Source organism: Bubalus kerabau, chromosome 4 (assembly GCF_029407905.1).
Source record: "Bubalus kerabau isolate K-KA32 ecotype Philippines breed swamp buffalo chromosome 4, PCC_UOA_SB_1v2, whole genome shotgun sequence".
Lineage (NCBI taxonomy): Eukaryota > Metazoa > Chordata > Mammalia > Artiodactyla > Bovidae > Bubalus > Bubalus kerabau.
In genome coordinates, this window is record NC_073627.1 from 83,634,303 (window position 1) to 83,652,818 (window position 18,516).

At 38.1% G+C, this 18,516-nt stretch overlaps 1 long non-coding RNA gene across 1 annotated transcript; it reads left to right on the forward strand.

Moving 5' to 3' along the window:
• Positions 1–1,608: 1,608 nt before the first annotated feature.
• Positions 1,609–7,390, forward strand: LOC129649905 (uncharacterized). The gene is made up of 3 exons (XR_008713422.1): positions 1,609–1,778; positions 5,246–5,686; positions 5,914–7,390. It is a non-coding gene; the product is annotated as an uncharacterized LOC129649905 (long non-coding RNA).
• Positions 7,391–18,516: the final 11,126 nt, after the last annotated feature.

Consider the following 18,516-nt stretch of genomic DNA (forward strand, 5'->3'; position numbering starts at 1 on the left):
ATATTTTCAGAATATCAGGAGCTGCTCCTTTATCATTGACATTATCCTCTTTGATGGGGTGGGGATGGGATTTACATTTACATTTTAGTAGCTGGATCTCAGTGACTATTAGTATCAAAGATCCAGTGAGTTTAAAATTGGAAAAAAAACAAATAGGCAAACCTCTAAAGATCCAGAAATGTCTGGAATATGTTGTATTTATATAGGGATTAAAACTGAGCAAACCAGTTTTAGTGTCTGATTTTGTCTTTTTTTTTTTTTTAAATGTGAACAATGAATTGATGATTGCTTTTGTTCTTTTTAAACTTGGGTGTAGCCAAGTTTCTAATCTTGGGTAGAAATTATTTTGAATGTTTCTTAATGTTACTCATCGTCTCTGGAGAATCTAAAGAAGGTTCATCAATTTTGACTTTAAATAGTTAAGAGTCACAATTCAGTGGAAGAGCCTGGAAATTATGAGGAGAGGTAGAGGAAGGAAAAGAGCTATGGACTGGTTTGACGATAAACATGTCCCAATTCTGGTGTGAATGGAAGATAGATCACATTCCCCTAGCTTGCCTTACCTCTTACATGGAGGGGGAATGTTTCCTCTAGTTGCTGAAGTGACAGTATTTTGGTAGGTTGTTTCCAATAGAAACTGGAAAGGAAGCTCCTTTTCAGTGAAATCAGAGTGCTATTGTTTATCATCTGGGTATCACAATGAAATATGAAGGTGTTTGGGAAGTTAGCCTTTTCTGAGAGTCCTGAAATACCAGAAGAGCTGATAGGCTTCAACTCTTGTAGATTTGTTTGCTTTAACCAGATAGAAGTCTTTGACTTGTGGATAAACTCAATAGAAAAGGATCAGTGGAACTCAGTGGAAAACCATTAGCTATTGGGAGAAGAAGGTATAGGATATTTAGTGAAGAAATACCAATTTAATATGCCAACCATTGAATTTGCATATTATTAATTATGCTTCCTATTATAACTTGTTGCCAAAAACTGCTGGCAAAATACGGTGATGTTTGGGGCTGGGGTGATTATGAAAAACTACCTTATTTAGCTTAATAACTATCTCGAGTATAATTCAAACCAAACAGGGTGAGGTGTTAGCAAAGAATACTTATACATTTGTGACTTCAAGAATTTTCAAAGATGTTATATTCAAATAGGGTTCTCTGGTGTCTAGGTAAGATTATTTTGTAGATGCTGTATTGTTTCTAAAGGTATGAACCGTGATTCACATGGTTCAACATTTTCTGTAATGTCTTACAGCTGGGTATGTCACAGTTGATGGTCAATAAGTGCTAGTAATTAATGGATGAGTTCTTCATTTCTTTAAGACTCCAATTTCCTTCTCATTTTGATTCAGATACGGTATTCCTGGCATCTCCTTGGGACATTATTTCATTTGACTTTACATGGGAATAGAGGAATTCTTGGGAAGAGGAAAAACTCTACACTTTTTGTGTTGCTGTGTTGACTCTGTGGGAGCTGAAGGGGTTCATAAAAACATGGAATATGCAATAATTAAATATTTGAATGAAGATAGTCACAAGATCATAAGATACTGTTTCCTGGTTTTAAAGATAAAGTGAGGCCAACTAGTAGGACTTCCCTAGTGGCTCAGCTGTAAAGAATCTGCCTGCAATGCAGGAGAGGCGGGTTCAATCCCTGGGCCAGGAAGATCCCCTGGAGAAGGAGATGGAAACCTGCTCCAGTAGTCTTGCCTGGGAAATTCCCTGGATAGGGGAGCCTGGAGGGCTACAGACCATGGGATGGCAAAAGAGCTGCACGTGAGTTAGCGACTAAAACAACAACAGAGAGAGGAGAGGATTTGTAGCAGGCAGCATTAGTGTTTCAAATACTTCAGTGTTTTAATTTAGCACTGATTCTTTTTTTTTTTTTTTGCTGTGGGAATCATGTTTTTTATTCTGGAACAATTACAGACTCTTAAGATGATAGTAAAAATTCAAATTGTAGTGTAATAAGTATATATATCATTTAAAGTACTTAAGCTTTGTCAGCACTCTTGTGCTCTATCTGTGAAATGGGAGAGATCACTTTAATCCTTTTACTGGCTGAAATCACTGTTTGAAGATATGAAGCATCTTCATTTTTCTGAAAGGAAAGCAGAGTGCTTTCTACTAAGTCTTAAAAGCAGAGTTTAGAGAGGGTGGTCATTCTTCACACCTATGGTCTGTCTTTGTAAATGGGCCTCCTACTGAATCAAAGATTGTGTGGGTGCAGTATGATGAGAGCCTCTTTCAATTTCCTCCTGTGCTGCCAACTATTTAATCTGAGGCTGTTTACACTTCCTTGGATATAAATGATTTTATCTCCATTGCTGACAATGTTGAATTCAATGTTCTTCTTTTTGATACAGTATTTGCTGAAGAAATTGTATTGATTTACAGAGTCTCTCTTCTGTAATTCCCCCAACATCTCAAGGCCTTTTAGGTTAACCAGTTTCTTTCAAACACCCTTCAAGACAAAAACATATTGGTTTTCAAAATCTCAGCAGGATCTAGCACTATGGGAATCAGTGTTGGCCCTCGCAATTAATAATTTAAGTTTATACAGCTATCTTTACAGATCCAGTTCTAGCAGCATTTAACTTTTTATACCTCAGTTTTTTAAACCACCAATGGTTCTTTTTTTCATGATGTGTTTCCTTCAGATGTATAGGTTGAAAGCAATGATTTATATGTGTGAAGTAAGGAAGAAGCAAGGGAAATTAACTGCCCCCACCCAGTCCCCCTTTAGACAATCAATAATTCTTGTTCTCATCCCAGGTTTAATCATTGCCTGTGTGGGTTATTGCAGACTACTTCTTGGTCTTCGTATCTATGACCTCCCTTCTCACTAGAGAGTTCAAAAACTTTGGCTAAATTCGTCTTCTTCTCCCTGAAACTGTATTACTAGTATTCAAGTGTTTCTCTCACTTTTGCAGTTAAGTTTGAATTTCTTGATTGTGGTCAACCTAGTGGAAACCAATTTAATTTTCTTCTACCCTGAAGTCAGAGTGCTTTTTAGTTCATCCGTTTTCTTTAAGTCATCAAAAGTTCCTTAAGAGAGTTTTCTAAATGGTCTGTTGAATGTGAGAAGTGATTTTTAAATCATACTCTTTTGATAAAATCTGAATCTTAAGTGTGAGGTTAGCCCAGAATCTATATAATATCTTACATATTGTTGCCAATAATGCACGTGACTCTAAGCAAGCATTTCATTAGTGTTGTAAGATGCTTTTTCACACCTGTCATTCAAGTTGGGATAACTCATATGGTTCTGGTGATGGCTTGCTGGCCATAATAAATTCACCAGAGCTTCCTTGTTCTTACCCCCTGTTTTGTACTCCTTTGGGATTGCTTTTGAATAAAAACTCTTTGTTCAAAATCAAGGGGCAGGGGCATAGGTGACTGGAAAAATGAATTAGGAAAGGTAAAAATGAAAGAAAGGGTGGAAGCGATGAGTCATATACCAGATCCACAGAAGCTATCTTTTCAGGTGGTGGGTGACCAACTAGAATCTTATAGGATGTATTAGAATTGTTCTGGGCTATTTGACCTACACCCACTGATATTTCCTCTACTTTTTATTGATGGAGCTACCTTTTGTTTAACCCATTTTCACTTCGTTGATTAACAAAGTGAGAGATTGCTATGCTCTTTGCATTATTCTGAGAACCTGGGCATGGACAAGGCAGACAAGCCCTTCTAATGGTGTTTATTTTCTAGAGAAAATTGGGGATAAGATAGAAACATGAGAAATAATAAATATGTGATGATTGAAATTGCACTAAATGCAAGAAAAAAAGAAAAATATAGGAGGGTGAGGCATCCTAGAGCGACAAGAGAAATCTCTCTTAGTTGATGTAGACAGAGGAGGCCTCTAGTAATGGGAGAAATTTTGAATAAATCCTGATGATAAAGGGTCCTGCTATATGAAGAGCTAGAAACAAAGCATTTCAGGCCAAAGGAGAGCAGAGAAAAAAGGCTAAATCATGCATTGTGTTTGAAGAAAAAAAAGACATTGTGGCTAGGTCAGGTTGAGTGGGCAGGTTCCTTCATGGCTCAGACACTAAAGTGATCTCTCCCATTTCACAGATAGAGCACAAGAGTGCTGACAAAGATTAAGTACTTTAAATGATATATATACTTATTACACTACAATTTGAATTTTTACTATCATCTTAAGAGTCTGTAATTGTTCCAGAATTGAAAACATGCTTCCCACAGCAAAAAAAGAAAAAATAATAATCAGTGCTAAATTAAAATACTGAAGTATTTGAAACACTAATGCTGCCTGCTACAAATCCTCTCCTCTCTCTGTTGTTGTTTTAGTCGCTAACTCACGTGCAGCTCTTTTGCCATCCCATGGTCTGTAGCCCTCCAGGCGCCCCTATCCAGGGAATTTCCCAGGCAAGAATACTGGAGCAGGTTTCCATCTCCTTCTCCAGGGGATCTTCCTGGCCCAGGGATTGAACCCGCCTCTCCTGCATTGCAGGCAGATTCTTTACAGCTGAGCCACTAGGGAAGTCCTACTAGTTGGCCTCACTTTATCTTTAAAACCAGGAAACAGTATCTTATGATCTTGTGACTATCTTCATTCAAATATTTAATTATTGCATATTCCATGTTTTTATGAACCCCTCCAGCTCCCACAGAGTCAACACAGCCAAGACAAAAAGTGTAGAGTTTTTCCTCTTCCCAAGAATTCCTCTATTCCCATGTAAAGTCAAATGAAATAATGTCCCAAGGAGATGCCAGGAATACCGTATCTGAATCAAAATGAGAAGGAAATTGGAGTCTTAAAGAAATGAAGAACTCATCCATTAATTACTAGCAGTTATTGACCATCAACTGTGACATATCCAGCTGTAAGACATTACAGAAAATGTTGAACCATGTGAATCACGGTTCATACCTTTAGAAACAATACAGCATCTACAAAAAATCTTACCTAGAACACCAGAGAACCCTATTTGAATATAACATCTTTGAAAATTCTTGAAGTCACAAATGTATAAGTATTCTTTGCTAACACCGCACCCTGTTTGGTTTGAATTACACTCGAGATAGTTATTAAGCTAAATAAGGTAGTTTTTCATAATCACCCCACCCCCAAACATCACCGTATTTTGCCAGCAGTTTTTGGCGACAAGTTATAATAGGAAGCATAATTAATAATATGCAAATTCAATGGTTGGCATATTAAATTGGTATTTCTTCACTAAATATCCTATACCTTCTTCTCCCAATAGCTAATGGTTTTCCATTGAGTTCCACTGATCCTTTTCCATTGAGTTTATCCACAAGTCAAAGACTCCTATCTGGTTAGAGCAAACAAATCTACAAGAGTTGATGCCTATCAGCTCTTCTGGTATTTCAGGACTCTCAGAAAAGGCTAACTTCCCAAACACCTTCATATTTCCTTCTGATACCCAGATGATAAACAACAGCACTTTATTTTCACTGAAAAGGAGCTTCCTTTCCAGTTTCTATTGGAAAAAACATACCAAAATACTGTCACTTCAGCTACTAGAGGAAACATTCCCCTTCCATGTAAGAGGTCACCATCTGCAGTGATTTTGTCCCTCATACTCAACCTGAAAATGAAAGCGTTGGTTTCTCAGCCGTGTTCGACTCTTTGCAATCCCATGGACTGAAGCTCACCAGACTCCTCTGTCCACAGAATTCTCCAGGTAAGAATACTGGAGCGGGTAGCCATTCCCTTTTTTAGGAGACCTTCCCAACCCAGAGATTGAACCCCATTCTCCCACATTGCCTGCAGATAGTGACTGCAGCCAGGAAATTAAAAGATGCTTACTCCTTGGAAGAAAAGTTATGACCAACCTAGATAGCATATTGAAAAGCAGAGACATTACTTTGCCAACAAAGGTCTGTCTTCTCAAGGCTATGGTTTTTCCAGTGGCCATGCATGGATGTGAGAGTTGGACTGTGAAGAAAGCTGAGTGCCGAAGAATCAATGCTTTTGAACTGTGGTGTTGGAGAAGACTCTTGAGAGTCCCTTGGACTGCAAGGAGATCCAACCAGTCCATTCTGAAGGACATCAGCCCTGGGATTTCTTTGGAAGGAATGATGCTAAAGCTGAAACTCCAGTACTTTGGCCACCTCATGTGAAGAGTTGACTCATTGGAAAAGACTCTGATGCTGGGAGGGATTGGGGACAGGAGGAGAAGGGGGTGACAGAGGATGAGATGGCTGGATGGCATCACTGACTCAATGGACGCGGGTCTGGGTGAACTCCGGGAGTTGGTGATGGACAGGGAGGCCTGGCATGCTGCGATTCATGGGGTCGCAAAGAGTCGGACACGACTGAGCGACTGAACTGAACTGAACTGATGAGGGACAATGGTAGGAGAATGAAGATGGAGAGACAAGCAAGGAGTTCAGACTACAGAAAGGAGTCTGGATCTTATTTAGATGCAGTTGCAAGAATTTCAACCAAAGACTGGTTACCTGATTTTCAAGGAAATGACTGGCATTTATATGGAGGAGTATCAAAGAGGAGCATGTGTAAAATCAGTGTGTGTATTTCCTAGTCCATTTTACAAACCTGAAACCATTCCTAGTCTAATAAGCTGACTTTCTGTATAATCAGCAAGAATTAAATTATTTTCTTTTGATTCCAAATATTTGTAGAATATTGTACAGTTTCTCATGTGAACAACAGTGGTTTTCCAAACTCTTTTATGAATGTTGACTAATTAAAAGTTGTGAAAAAAAAATTAAAAAAAAAAAAAAGTTGTGAGGTAACTGGGGAGGCCTTGCAGTCTTCTCTCTTTTATTCATTTTATTTGTGTATAAATTGCTCTGCTCATGTTTTGGATACAAAGAAGTATGTGACTAAACTCTGTATGGAAACCACTGATTGGTAGACTGCTGTCCATGGTGTAATACCTGGGTGTCTTTTAAAACTCATCTCTTGGCACTCTTTCCCTGGCGCCTCATACTCAACTCATCCTCTGTATACAATCACACAGAATTCTCAAAATATAACTTCCTGCTTTACACTTCACTGCTTTGTATATTCTGTCCTAGCTGCTTAAAACGCCTTCTCACAGGCAAATGCCTTTTTCAGTCATTAAAACTTGAAAATCTTTCTTTTATTCTATTACTTTATTCCAACCTAACACTTCACAAGAATCATTGTACTAGAGCTTACTTCTTATAATCCTATATTGTATTGTTTATACTTGTTTCCCAAATTTATTCAGTTCTTTGATGACAGGAACAATGTATTTTTCACTTTTCCATCACTGGTGCCTATAATAATGTCCAACACTTAGAAGGTCAAAAATGTCATTGGATAAAATAATCATTTAGCATGCAAGTGAATGAAAAGTGATTATTTAAGCATGTTCAAACCACTTACTGATATTATTCCATTAAATTAATAATACTTGATACCATTGGAATATTTCTTTTTTCAAGCCTAGGATCATACATAGAGGAGAAGCAAGAATAGAAAATATAGTCAGGCTGAATTTTGAAGCAGCATTAATGGTTACTGGTAGATGTACAAGCAATAAAATGTTAAGATTTCAGAGTATATTGTCAGGCCTAAATAAAAGCCTCTGTCCCAGTCCAAATGGACCTATTCACTTCAGTTCACTTAGTTCAGTCACTCAGTTGTGTCCGACTCTTTGCAACCCCATGAATTGCAGCATGCCAGGCCTCCCTGTCCATCACCATCTCCCAGAGTTCACTCAGACTCACGTCCATCAAGTCGGTGATGCCATCCAGCCATCTTATCCTCTGTCGTCCCCTTTTCCTCCTGCCCCCAATCCCTCCCAGCATCAGAGTCTTTTCCAATGAGTCAACGCTTTGCAGACAAATAAATAAAAGGGAATTAGGATTTGGCTTTTAATTGTATCTTCATCACTGTACTGACTGCATCTGGTAAGTTTGATAAATATTAATTGAATAATAAATTTAAGCAAAAGAGTATAAAGCTTGTACACTAAGGAGTACCAATCATTGCTGAAAGAAATTAAAGAACTAAATAAATAGAAAGATATCCATTGATCCTGGATTGGAAAAATTAATACTATTAAAATGACAAACTCCCTAAATTGATATACAGATTTAATGTAATTCCTGTCAAAATTCTAAAAGACTTCTCTTTCAGAAATGGAAAAGCTGATCTGAAAAGTCATGTGGCACTTCATAAAAATCAGAGTAGTCAAAATAATCTTCAAAACAAAAAACAAAGTTGGAGGCGTTAGACTTTCCAGTTTCAAAACTTACTGCCAAACTACAGTAATCAAAACAGCTGGTAGTGGTATAGGACAGGTGTATCAATCAATAGAATACAATTGAGAGTCCACAAATAAACCTATACATCTCTGGTCAATTGGTTTTCATCAAGGATATGAAAATTGTTTAGTGTAGAAAGAATTGTCCTTTTAATGAATGGTCCTTGGACAACCACATGCAAAGGAATTAGCTTCGACCCAAACTTCACTGTGGACAAAAATTAAAAATGGATCAAACGCCTAAACTAAGAGCTAAAACTAAAAACCTCTTACAAATATACATAGGGGTAAATCTCAATGACCTTGGATTTGGCAGTGTGTTCTTAACATGACATCAAAATTGTAAGCAACAACAAAAATAAATAAATTTGATTTCATCAAAATTAAGACTATTGTACATCAAAAAACACTATCAAGAAAGTGAAAAGATAACCTGAAGAATGGGGGAAAATATTTGCAGGCCATATATCTGATAAGTGTTTAATATCTAGAACATGTAAAGATCTAAAACTCAACAACTCAATTTTTAAAATGAGCAAAAGACTTAAAATCTGCATTTCTCCAAAGAACATGTGCAAATTGCCAAGAAATAATGAAAAGATGCTTAATGTTATTGCTTATTAGGGAAATACAAATCAAATTTATGAAATATCAATTCACACCCCTTTAGGATGGCTATAACTTATAAATGGAGTGAAAAATGTGAGTGATGGCAGGGAAAAATTGCACTCCTCATACATTGCTGAGGGTCAGACAGGACTGAGCGACTTCACTTTCACTTTTCCCTTTCATGCATTGGAGAAGGAAATGGCAACTCACTCCAGTGTTCTTGCCTGGAGAATCCCAGGGACGGCAGAGCCTGGTGGGCTGCCATCTATGGGGTCGCACAGAGTCGGACAGGACTGAAGCGACTTAGCAGCAGTAGCAGCATACATTGCTAATGCATTTGCTCTAAAAAAACAGTTTGATGACTCGTCACAAAGTTGAGCATAAAGTCATCAGGTGAACCTGCAGTTCCACTCCTAAGTAAATATCCCAAAGAACTGAAAGTAAGTGTTCAAACAAAAGCCTGTACATGAATGTTCACAGTAACATTATTCGTAATAGTAAAAAGTGGAAGCAGTTCAAATGCCCATCAACTGAGAATTGGATAAACAAATCATGGGATATCCATACAGTGCGATTGAGTTCAGCCTTAAAAAGGGAAGAAATATGGATTCATGGTGCAACATGGGTAGAGCTTGCAAGCATTATGCTAAGTAATGGCCTCTTGTGTCTGGCTTGTTTTACTTAGCCTAATGTAGATTAGTGGTTTCCAGGGACTAGGGGAAAAGGGGGATGGAGAGTGTTTAATGAGTACAAGATGATTTTTAGGATGATGAAAATGTTCTGGGATTAGGTAGTGTTGATGGCTGCACAACATTTTAAATGTACTAAAAGCCATAGTTTCGTGTACTTAGAAGTTAAAACGATGGATTTCATGTTATATAAATTTTATCTCAATTTAAAAAGCAACCAACTAGGTTAAAATATTATTGTAATAAAAAAATTAAAATTATATTTTATATAAGTATACTAAATTAAATTATAATTATATTTCATTACTTTATTCATATAATCAATAAGAAATTATTTGAGGACCTTCTACTAGCCACTGAACTTAAATCATGGATATAGATGTATAGACAGATGAGGGGATGATATAAAAGGAAAGAAAGTATAAAAGGAGAGAAAGATAGATGGACTGGTGAATGAATGAATGAGTTACCTACTAAGAATCATTGGGTTAATAATGTTGTAGATCTTTAATCACATTTAATTATCTCAATGTTTTTCCTGTTCCATTTGGCTTCCCCAAATGCTTGATCTGACCAATGCAGAGACTCCTGTCTTTTAATGCTTGTGTGTATTTTTATAGGGAATTTTCTGAAAATACTATGAACTCTGATCTGCATCTTTTTGATATTCCACACTTCACCACTCACTCAATAACTTTTTTTTTCTTTCCTATTTGAACTCAGTTTAGTGACAGGGACAATTTTAAAATTCTCTGTTGCCTTATGATTATTCTTAATATACATGATATATGTTTATTATTTTCAAATGTGAAAGACGTTTCAACATTTAAGAAAACTTTATAGTTAAACCTTTAAAGTTATCAGTATCTTACTACATTTGGATTTTGGTGTTATAGATGTTCCCAATTGGAGTTATCCTGAAATAAGAGAATCAGTGGAGAGAATAAAGGAAAAAAAAAAAACATGTTTGAGAATTGATTAAACATTGTTTTAAAACAAGTGTAAAAGTGTTTAAATTGAACTTAGTTGGTCCAGTATTTTCATTTCAGAGAGAAAAGGGAGAAAGGACCAAAACTTTCAAATAAAACATAAGGGGGTTGATCCTAACAATCAGATGGGAGTGAGCTGTTCTCTTTTTGGAGGATCGTTAACGCTTCCCAGTCACTGGAATGTCATTTAGTGCATTGAAACTGACAGGTGATACACACAATCTGAGTACAAGGAGTGGTGATGGGCAAGCCCTGGCTGATTCCCAGGAATGTGGGAACTCAAAGATGGGCTGGCAAACCTGATCTCAGCTCTGTCATAGAAGTTTTGACAGGTGGGCAGATCTGCTCCACCCATGTGAAAACCAACTCTATGTATTTATCAGGTTTGCCTGTGATGACTTGAAGCTGGCCAGTATTAAGAAGATAAAATAAGAAGATAAGATAAAATATGAACGTTTCCATTTATTACCAGTTTTGTTTAAAAACAAAAGTTTGGGCACCATTCCGTTCCCATTGTGTGTGTGTGTGTGTGTGTGTGTGTGTGTGTGTTTTCATTTATTCTTTTATTTTTTAACTTAGCAGACATACTTTGAGCATTTACTCTTGATGACACTGTGCTAGACCTATTTTGGGAATTGAGGATGGATACTTCAAGGGCCCTTTATTCAAAGTGTTTTAAATGTAGTTGGAGCAATAAGCCGATATAATTGTTGTTCAGTCACTAAATCGTGTCCGACTCTTTGAGACCCCATGAACTGCAGCAAGCCAGGCTTCCCTGTCCTTGACCATCTCCTGGAGTTTGCTCAAACTCATGTCTACTGAGTCGATGATACCTTCCAACAATCTCATCCTCTGTTGCCCCCTTTCCTCTTGCCTTCAATCTTTCCCAGCATCAGAGTCTTTTCCAATGAGTTGACTCTTTGCATTACGTGGCCACAGTATTAGTTTCAGCATCATTCCTTTCAGTGAATATTCAGTGTTGATTTCTTTAGGATTGACTGGTTTGATCTCCTTGCTGTCCAAGGGATCCTCAAGAGCCTTCTCCAGCACTACAATTTGAAAGCATCAGTTCTTCTTCATTAAGCCTTCTCTTTGATTCAACTCTTATATCTGAACATGACTATGGGAAAAATCGTAACTTTGACTATATGGACCTTTGTCAGCAAAGTGATGTCTCTGCTTTTTGATATGCTCACTAGGTTTGTCATAGCTTTTCTTCCAAGGAGCAAGTGTCTTTTTATTTTGTGGCTGCAGTCAACAGCCAATATACAAAAAAACTAAAATAGAAAGGAATTATATTTTTAACTGACATTTCAGGATGCCAGACATGGTTCCCAAGTAGAGATGGAGATCATAGAACTGCTGGAAAGATATATATTGATAAGAAGCAAAAATAACTGTCTTTCTCAGCAAGACAGAAAGATGTGACTTGCTCAGAAATACCAACTTGGCATTACAGAGAAAAGGAAAGACTTTGCTCTTCTTATCTTTAGAAAGCTATGACATCTCTTGGACTGACATCAAAATAACCCAGAAAACCAAACATTTTAGTGATATATGTGGGATTTGACCTAGAAAAGAGTGCTGCATCTCCTCCAGACATGTGACAGGAGTCAAAACAAATCTACAAATGGAAATTTTGATAGCATATGTTATTTTCAAACCTTTGTGAAAATTCTGGATCATAATTTTTTGGCATGCTATTTGGAAACAACAATTCATTTTTCATTCCAAAAACATCCCATATTTACAAAATCCCCAGGAGGCAGAAAAGGAGGTAATTAAGCCAACATGGCAAAATTCCATTAAATAATTATCTGAGGGGATTAATGGAATAACATACTGAGATGACTGCTACATTTGTAGGAGACACACAAAAACAATGCACTCAGGACTAGGGGTCTTGCATCGCAGAAGACTGGAGCCGGGGTGCAGAAAACTCACTGCCGTTACCAGCATGCTTGTTTCCCTGCCTCCAGCCCTAACATTACTCATTCTGTCCTCTATTTTTAGAAAATGTTTGGAAAAGTGGCTGCAATATCTACCAACCTCGGAAAATAACATTTGTAGGAGTTAGGTTGGACACCAGTTTTATGAATGCTTTTTCCCCATTATGGGGCTTTGGAGGATCTGAGATGCTTTTTTCCTTCTCCCTGATAATGGAGTTCCTGGGTGCATGCGTGTATTACGCTTAGTCGTGTCCAACTCTTTGGGACCCTTTGAACTGTAGCCTGCCAGAGTTCCTGTGTAGCATTAGATAAATCACAAAAGCTCAGTTTTCTTTTTCTTAAATCTGTAGTTGCACAGTACTCTCAATACTTCAGTCATGTAGAAAAACTTAATTAATATACCAAGAGAACTTTGATATTCTTAGATTAAAGGCCTATGTATAAGAGGGAAGAAAAGGATTATCAGAAATTATCCATCTAATCTAAATTAAGTGATTGAAACAAATAAGCCATTGGGATATTAAAATACCATTTGGAGAAGTTATATTTGTGTTTGTTTCCAGAGTGGTATTTATGCTATCTATTTTTCCCTCTTGCTAAGTATGCCATTATAAAAATCATTCCAAGTTATGAGCCATTTCTAGGGGAATATGAATTCACTGTATCATCAGAGGGGTTTATTTTGTTGTTACAGCCAGGAGTTCAATAAAGACTTCATAGAGGAGTTAGCATTGAGCTGGGTTCAGAAGAATGAGTGACAGGCAGGCAGAGTAAAAAGTGCGTGTGAAGAGCCACAGTTATGACAAAGTTTGGAATGTTTGAAGAATGATAAGTTCAAAATTGCTGAGATTTGTAAGTAAATAGCAAGAGATGGGAGCTTGGAAATATGAAGTAGATTGATAGCCAATACTGCAAGTATTCCACGCCTCACTAATACAGTAGGGGTTTATTTTACAGGTAACTGACATACTGAAGAAGTTCTAGGTACAGGGTCAGGTTTTAATTTGAAAATCTTAAGTATAGTGCCAGGAAAATGTGTGGATTGAAATGCCCACTCAAGAAAGAAATTAGAAGGCTTTTACTGTAATCAGGGAGAGTTTCATGATGATCCTGGTAACTAGAGAGGAGGAAATCTAGAGATATTTACAAATACCCCAAACTGACCAGATTGGATGACCTTTTGAATATGGGATGGAAAGATGCCAGCTTTGAGATGTAATGCAAAGATCAGTCAGTTCAATTTCCACCAAATTCTCTTGTTGAGCTATGGAAATGTTAATAAAAGCAAAAGAGACATACGGCTCATGTCTGTTGCCAACAGAATATCAACAAACAACACAGTTGGACCAGATGTAAAATCAACTGGAAATAAATCTAGGGAGCCAGTTGTGACTGTTATCATATTTTCGTAGTTCTCTTTCTTTTTTTCCCCCACACATCTGTCATTCTGCACTGTTGTTAAACAAAACAAAACAACAACAGAAAGAAAAAAAATAGGAGAAAGACACAGATTTTAATAGGGTAGAAGCCAGTGCAATTTTTGCCTTTTCAAATAATTTCAATAATTGAAAGCACTTTTCATCCTAACAAAGTGAAGCATTTTAAATTTATTCATATAATCTTTTAAAAGAGTGATTCACTCAATTCCTTAAGAAGTGGCATTTTAGGAGGAGCTGGTTCAGAGAACATAACATTCATTTCTCTTATAGCCTCACTTTATTTGATTTTATGTATCTCCTTGAAGAATTCATGCTTTTGAACTGTGGTGCTGGAGAAGACTTTTGAGAGTCCCTTGGACAGCACAGAGATCAAAGCAGTCAATCCTAAGGGAAATCAGTCCTGAATATTCACTGTTAGGACTAAGGCTGAAGCTGAATCTCCAGTACCGTGGCCACACGATGTGAAGAGCCAACTCATTGGAAAAGACCCTAATGTTGGGAAAAATTGAGGGCAGGAGGAAAAGGGGGCAACAGGTTGAGATGGTTGAATGGCATCACCAACTCAATGAAAGTGAGTTTGAGCAAACTCTAGGAGATAGTGAAGGAGAGGGAGGTCTGGTGTGCTGCAGTCCACGGGGTAGCAAAGAGTTGGACATGACTTAGCAACTGAACAACAATCTAGGAAAAATACTTTTTCTTCTAGCCTAAATGTTTGTTCATTGTCTCTGCTTTTAAATTTGCTTTTGTATTATTTCAAAAATTCTATTAAAACCTTGTGATGTAGTGAAAGAAGGTAGAGGCCCCTTTCCCAAAGCTCAGAGAACAGTGAAGAGAAGTAACTGATGTCATGTAACAATTTAGACTTGGAAGAAGAATTCAACTTTACAGACTCCTAGACCTTTCATTAACAGACTGCTAGTGACTATATAGGAGAAGGTGATGGCACCCCACTCCAGTACTCTTGCCTAGAAAATCCCATGGATGGAGGAGCCTGGTGGCTGCAGCCCATGGGGTTGCTTAGAGTCGGACATGACTGAGCGACTTCACTTTCACTTTTCCCTTTCATGCATTGGAGAAGGAAATGGCAACCCACTCCATTGTTCTTGCCTGGAGAATCCCAGGGATGGGGGACCCTGGTGGGCTGCCACCTATGTGGTCGCACAGTCGGACACGACTGAGGTGACTTAGCAGCAGCAGCAGACCATATTAAATGATAATACCTGAGATAAAAAATAGTGTGCACTTTCAGTAGATGATTCTGTTTAAATCTACTAACATTTGGAATATTTGAATGAAAAGAGAACCAGAAGATGAATTTTACTTTTCCTTCTTTCTCTACGTGTTGATTAGTCATAGAAACATTTCAATGCTCTGTCCGTCAGGAACATGTCTGGAGCTTATAACAATGCTTTCTAAACTTGTTTACCAAAATAACTAGTGGCATTGCAGAATCATGTTATTTCCTTGGTCTAATAAGTTAGATGAATTGACCATTTGTAAGACACATTTAGCTGAAACTCCAGTACTTTGGCCACCTCATGGGAAGAGTTGACTCATTGGAAAAGACTCTGATGCTGGAGGGATTGGGGGCAGGAGGAGAAGGGGACGACAGAGGATGAGATGGCTGGATGGCATCACCGACTCGATGGACATGAGTTTGAGTGAACTCCAGGAGATGGTGATGGACAGGGAGGCCTGGCATGCTGCGATTCATGGGGCTGCAAAGAGTCGGACATGACTGAGTGACGGAACTGAAGACACTTTTATTTGGGGAGGGGAGTGTTCACTTACTTGTCAAAATCTCTGTGATTTGAATTCTGCCCTATAATTTATTTATACATTTTTTTCATTATCTATAATTTATTTATGCTTATCTAAACATACAGATGGTAGTTTTCACTAGACTTTGAATATAATCTAAGCTCCAGAAAGATAGGTATATTATTCTGTAGCTTCACCTATTCCTTGAGAAACTTAAGACTTCTCATCTGTAGTACATAAACTCCAGTTTGAAAATAATGATACTGTTCCACTGCATGGCAGTGTTTGGTAAAGTACCCAGAAGCGGTGGGGATCTGGTAAACACTGCCCAGCCACTGCTGTGTTAACCTGCCCAGGTTAACCTACTCATACAATTATGTACTTCTGGGACTCAGGCTATGATTTAAACCACTTAAAAGAGATAACTTGATTATATCACTCTTTACTGACACACCATGAAATAAAATAAACAGACGAAAAGAAAAAAAAAAAAGAATACCTCCACAACAAGCAGAGGATGGAAAGAAAGTAAGAGAAACATGACAGCCCTCCCATGGCTGCCTGATACCTGGAGACAATTGTATAGACCCGCTCACTTATACCTCAGCACTCACACCATAATCTTCCTAATGATTATCCCCTTCAGGAATTTGATGAGGGGTCAAATCCTGTCCTGTGTAGTGAGCACTGCTGAGCAGCTGATAAACCATCTTAGAACATAATGTTATTGGTACATATTCATAAGTGACTCCTGTGTTAAAGACTCAATTCCCTTGACTAAGTAGCAATGGCAGTCTTCAGAATAGACTCAGTATGGTGGCGGATTGTATCACAGGTAAGTCTGGCTGATGCAACGGAGGCTTAGCATTGGATCACACTGAAATTTCAGAACTGTACTGAATTTTCCACTTTTGTTTATGGTAGAACAAAAAAGATTCTTTAAAATACAGAAACTACAGGTGATTCCTTTGATTACCCAGTCTTTTTTAACCTGTGATATAATCCCATGGATGGAGGAGCCTGGTGGCTGCAGTCCATGGGGTCGCAAAGAGTCGGACACGACTGAGTGAGTTCACTTTCACTTTTCACTTTCATGCATTGGAGAAGGAAATGGCAACCCACTCCAGTGTTCTTGCCTGGAGAATCCCAGGGACGGGGGAGCCTGGTGGGCTGCCGTCTCTGGGGTCGCATAGAGTCGGACATGACTGAAGCGACTTAGCAGCAACAGCAGCAGCATGTAGATAAGCTAAGATTATGAATGAATTTGAGTTAAAAAGGATATGTGTAAATGTGAAGTTGCTCAGTCATGTCCAACTCTTTGTGACCCCATGGATTGTAGCCTACCAGGCTCCTCCATCCATGGAATTTCCCAGACAAGAGTACTGGAGTGGGTTGCTATTTCCTTCTCCGGGGGATCTTCCCAACCCAGGGATCAAACCTGGGTCTCCCACATTGCAGACAGATGCTTTACTATCTGAGCCACCAGATAAGCTAGATTATGATTGAATTTGATTTAAAAAGGATAGTTGGGTACTTTTATTTTGGAATCTGATGACTTTTTCTGGCCTTTGAAAAATAAGGACTAGGTGCCTCTCTTTTAAAGCTCTCAGTTTGCTGATAAAGAAAATGGATAAGTCTTAGGCTCAGGTATCTCAGTATTTGGAGATGATAGTCTGCCTCCAACGGGACATCTGTTTTTGAAAGTGAGATAGAGGAGTACTTGTGCAGACCCAGTGTTCTCAGACTGGGACCTGTGTACCAAACCCACTCACTGCCTTCTTTCAATTCTCCATGGACTGTAGCCCAATGGGGTCCTCTGTCCATGGAATTCTCCAGGCAAGGATACTGGAGTGGATTGCTGTTCCCTTCTCCAGGGTATCTTCCTGACCCAGTGATTTGAACCTGGGTTTCCTATACTTCAAGCAGATTCTTAACCATCTGAGCTACCAGGAAGCCCTTTGAAATGTTTGGAACATATCAAAAGAAGAATAATACTTTGTGACATGTAAAAATTATATACAATTCAAAGTTCTTTGTTACTGACCATTTTTTTTTTTTTTTTTTTTGAACGAAGTCATTCCCAGTCATTCCCATGTTGTCTAAACCTGCTTTCACCTCCTTGACAGAATTTGCAGTTGTGACAGAGACGATATGGTTCACAAAGCCCAAAGTGTTTACATAATCCTTTATAGAAAAAGTGTGTTGACCCCTTATGTACACTGATGAGAGAGGAATGCAAAGGGGTATGAGGGCTTCAATCATGAGGCCTCTGAAGTGGAATTCACAAGATCCTTTTATTTGCAGAAACAGCTTTTAAATGGAACATAACAATGGTCTGAGCAGGTCCAAAAGGCCTTCCTTGTCAATAAGAGAAGAGAACCTTCTTTTCTAATGTAACTGAAAGTTCTACATTTGACAGGTGTTTTTCCTTCCCCTCTCTCCACACCATGGATTTAGTACATTATTTGTTTTCTCAGCATCCGAATACAGATGCAAAACACAAAAATATAAAGCCTATCGATAGACAGCTTTCTTAAAAGAGGTGGGAGAACAGAGCACATGGGAAGCCTCAATTTAGCATCCACAGCTGTCTCTATCAAAAAACGATGCCCCAGGCATCAAATCTGACAGTTGTTGTGTCTGACATTGCTATTTTTATCTGAGCACATGCAGCAAGAATATGCTACTGATATGGCGCATAAGGAGTTATGCCATTACGGAGCGTGCTGGAAAATAATTTTGGCTTAATGAACCTTTCAAATGTTGTCAGAATAGGATAAACCAAAAGCAAGATATCACTGTGACTACAGGGCATTC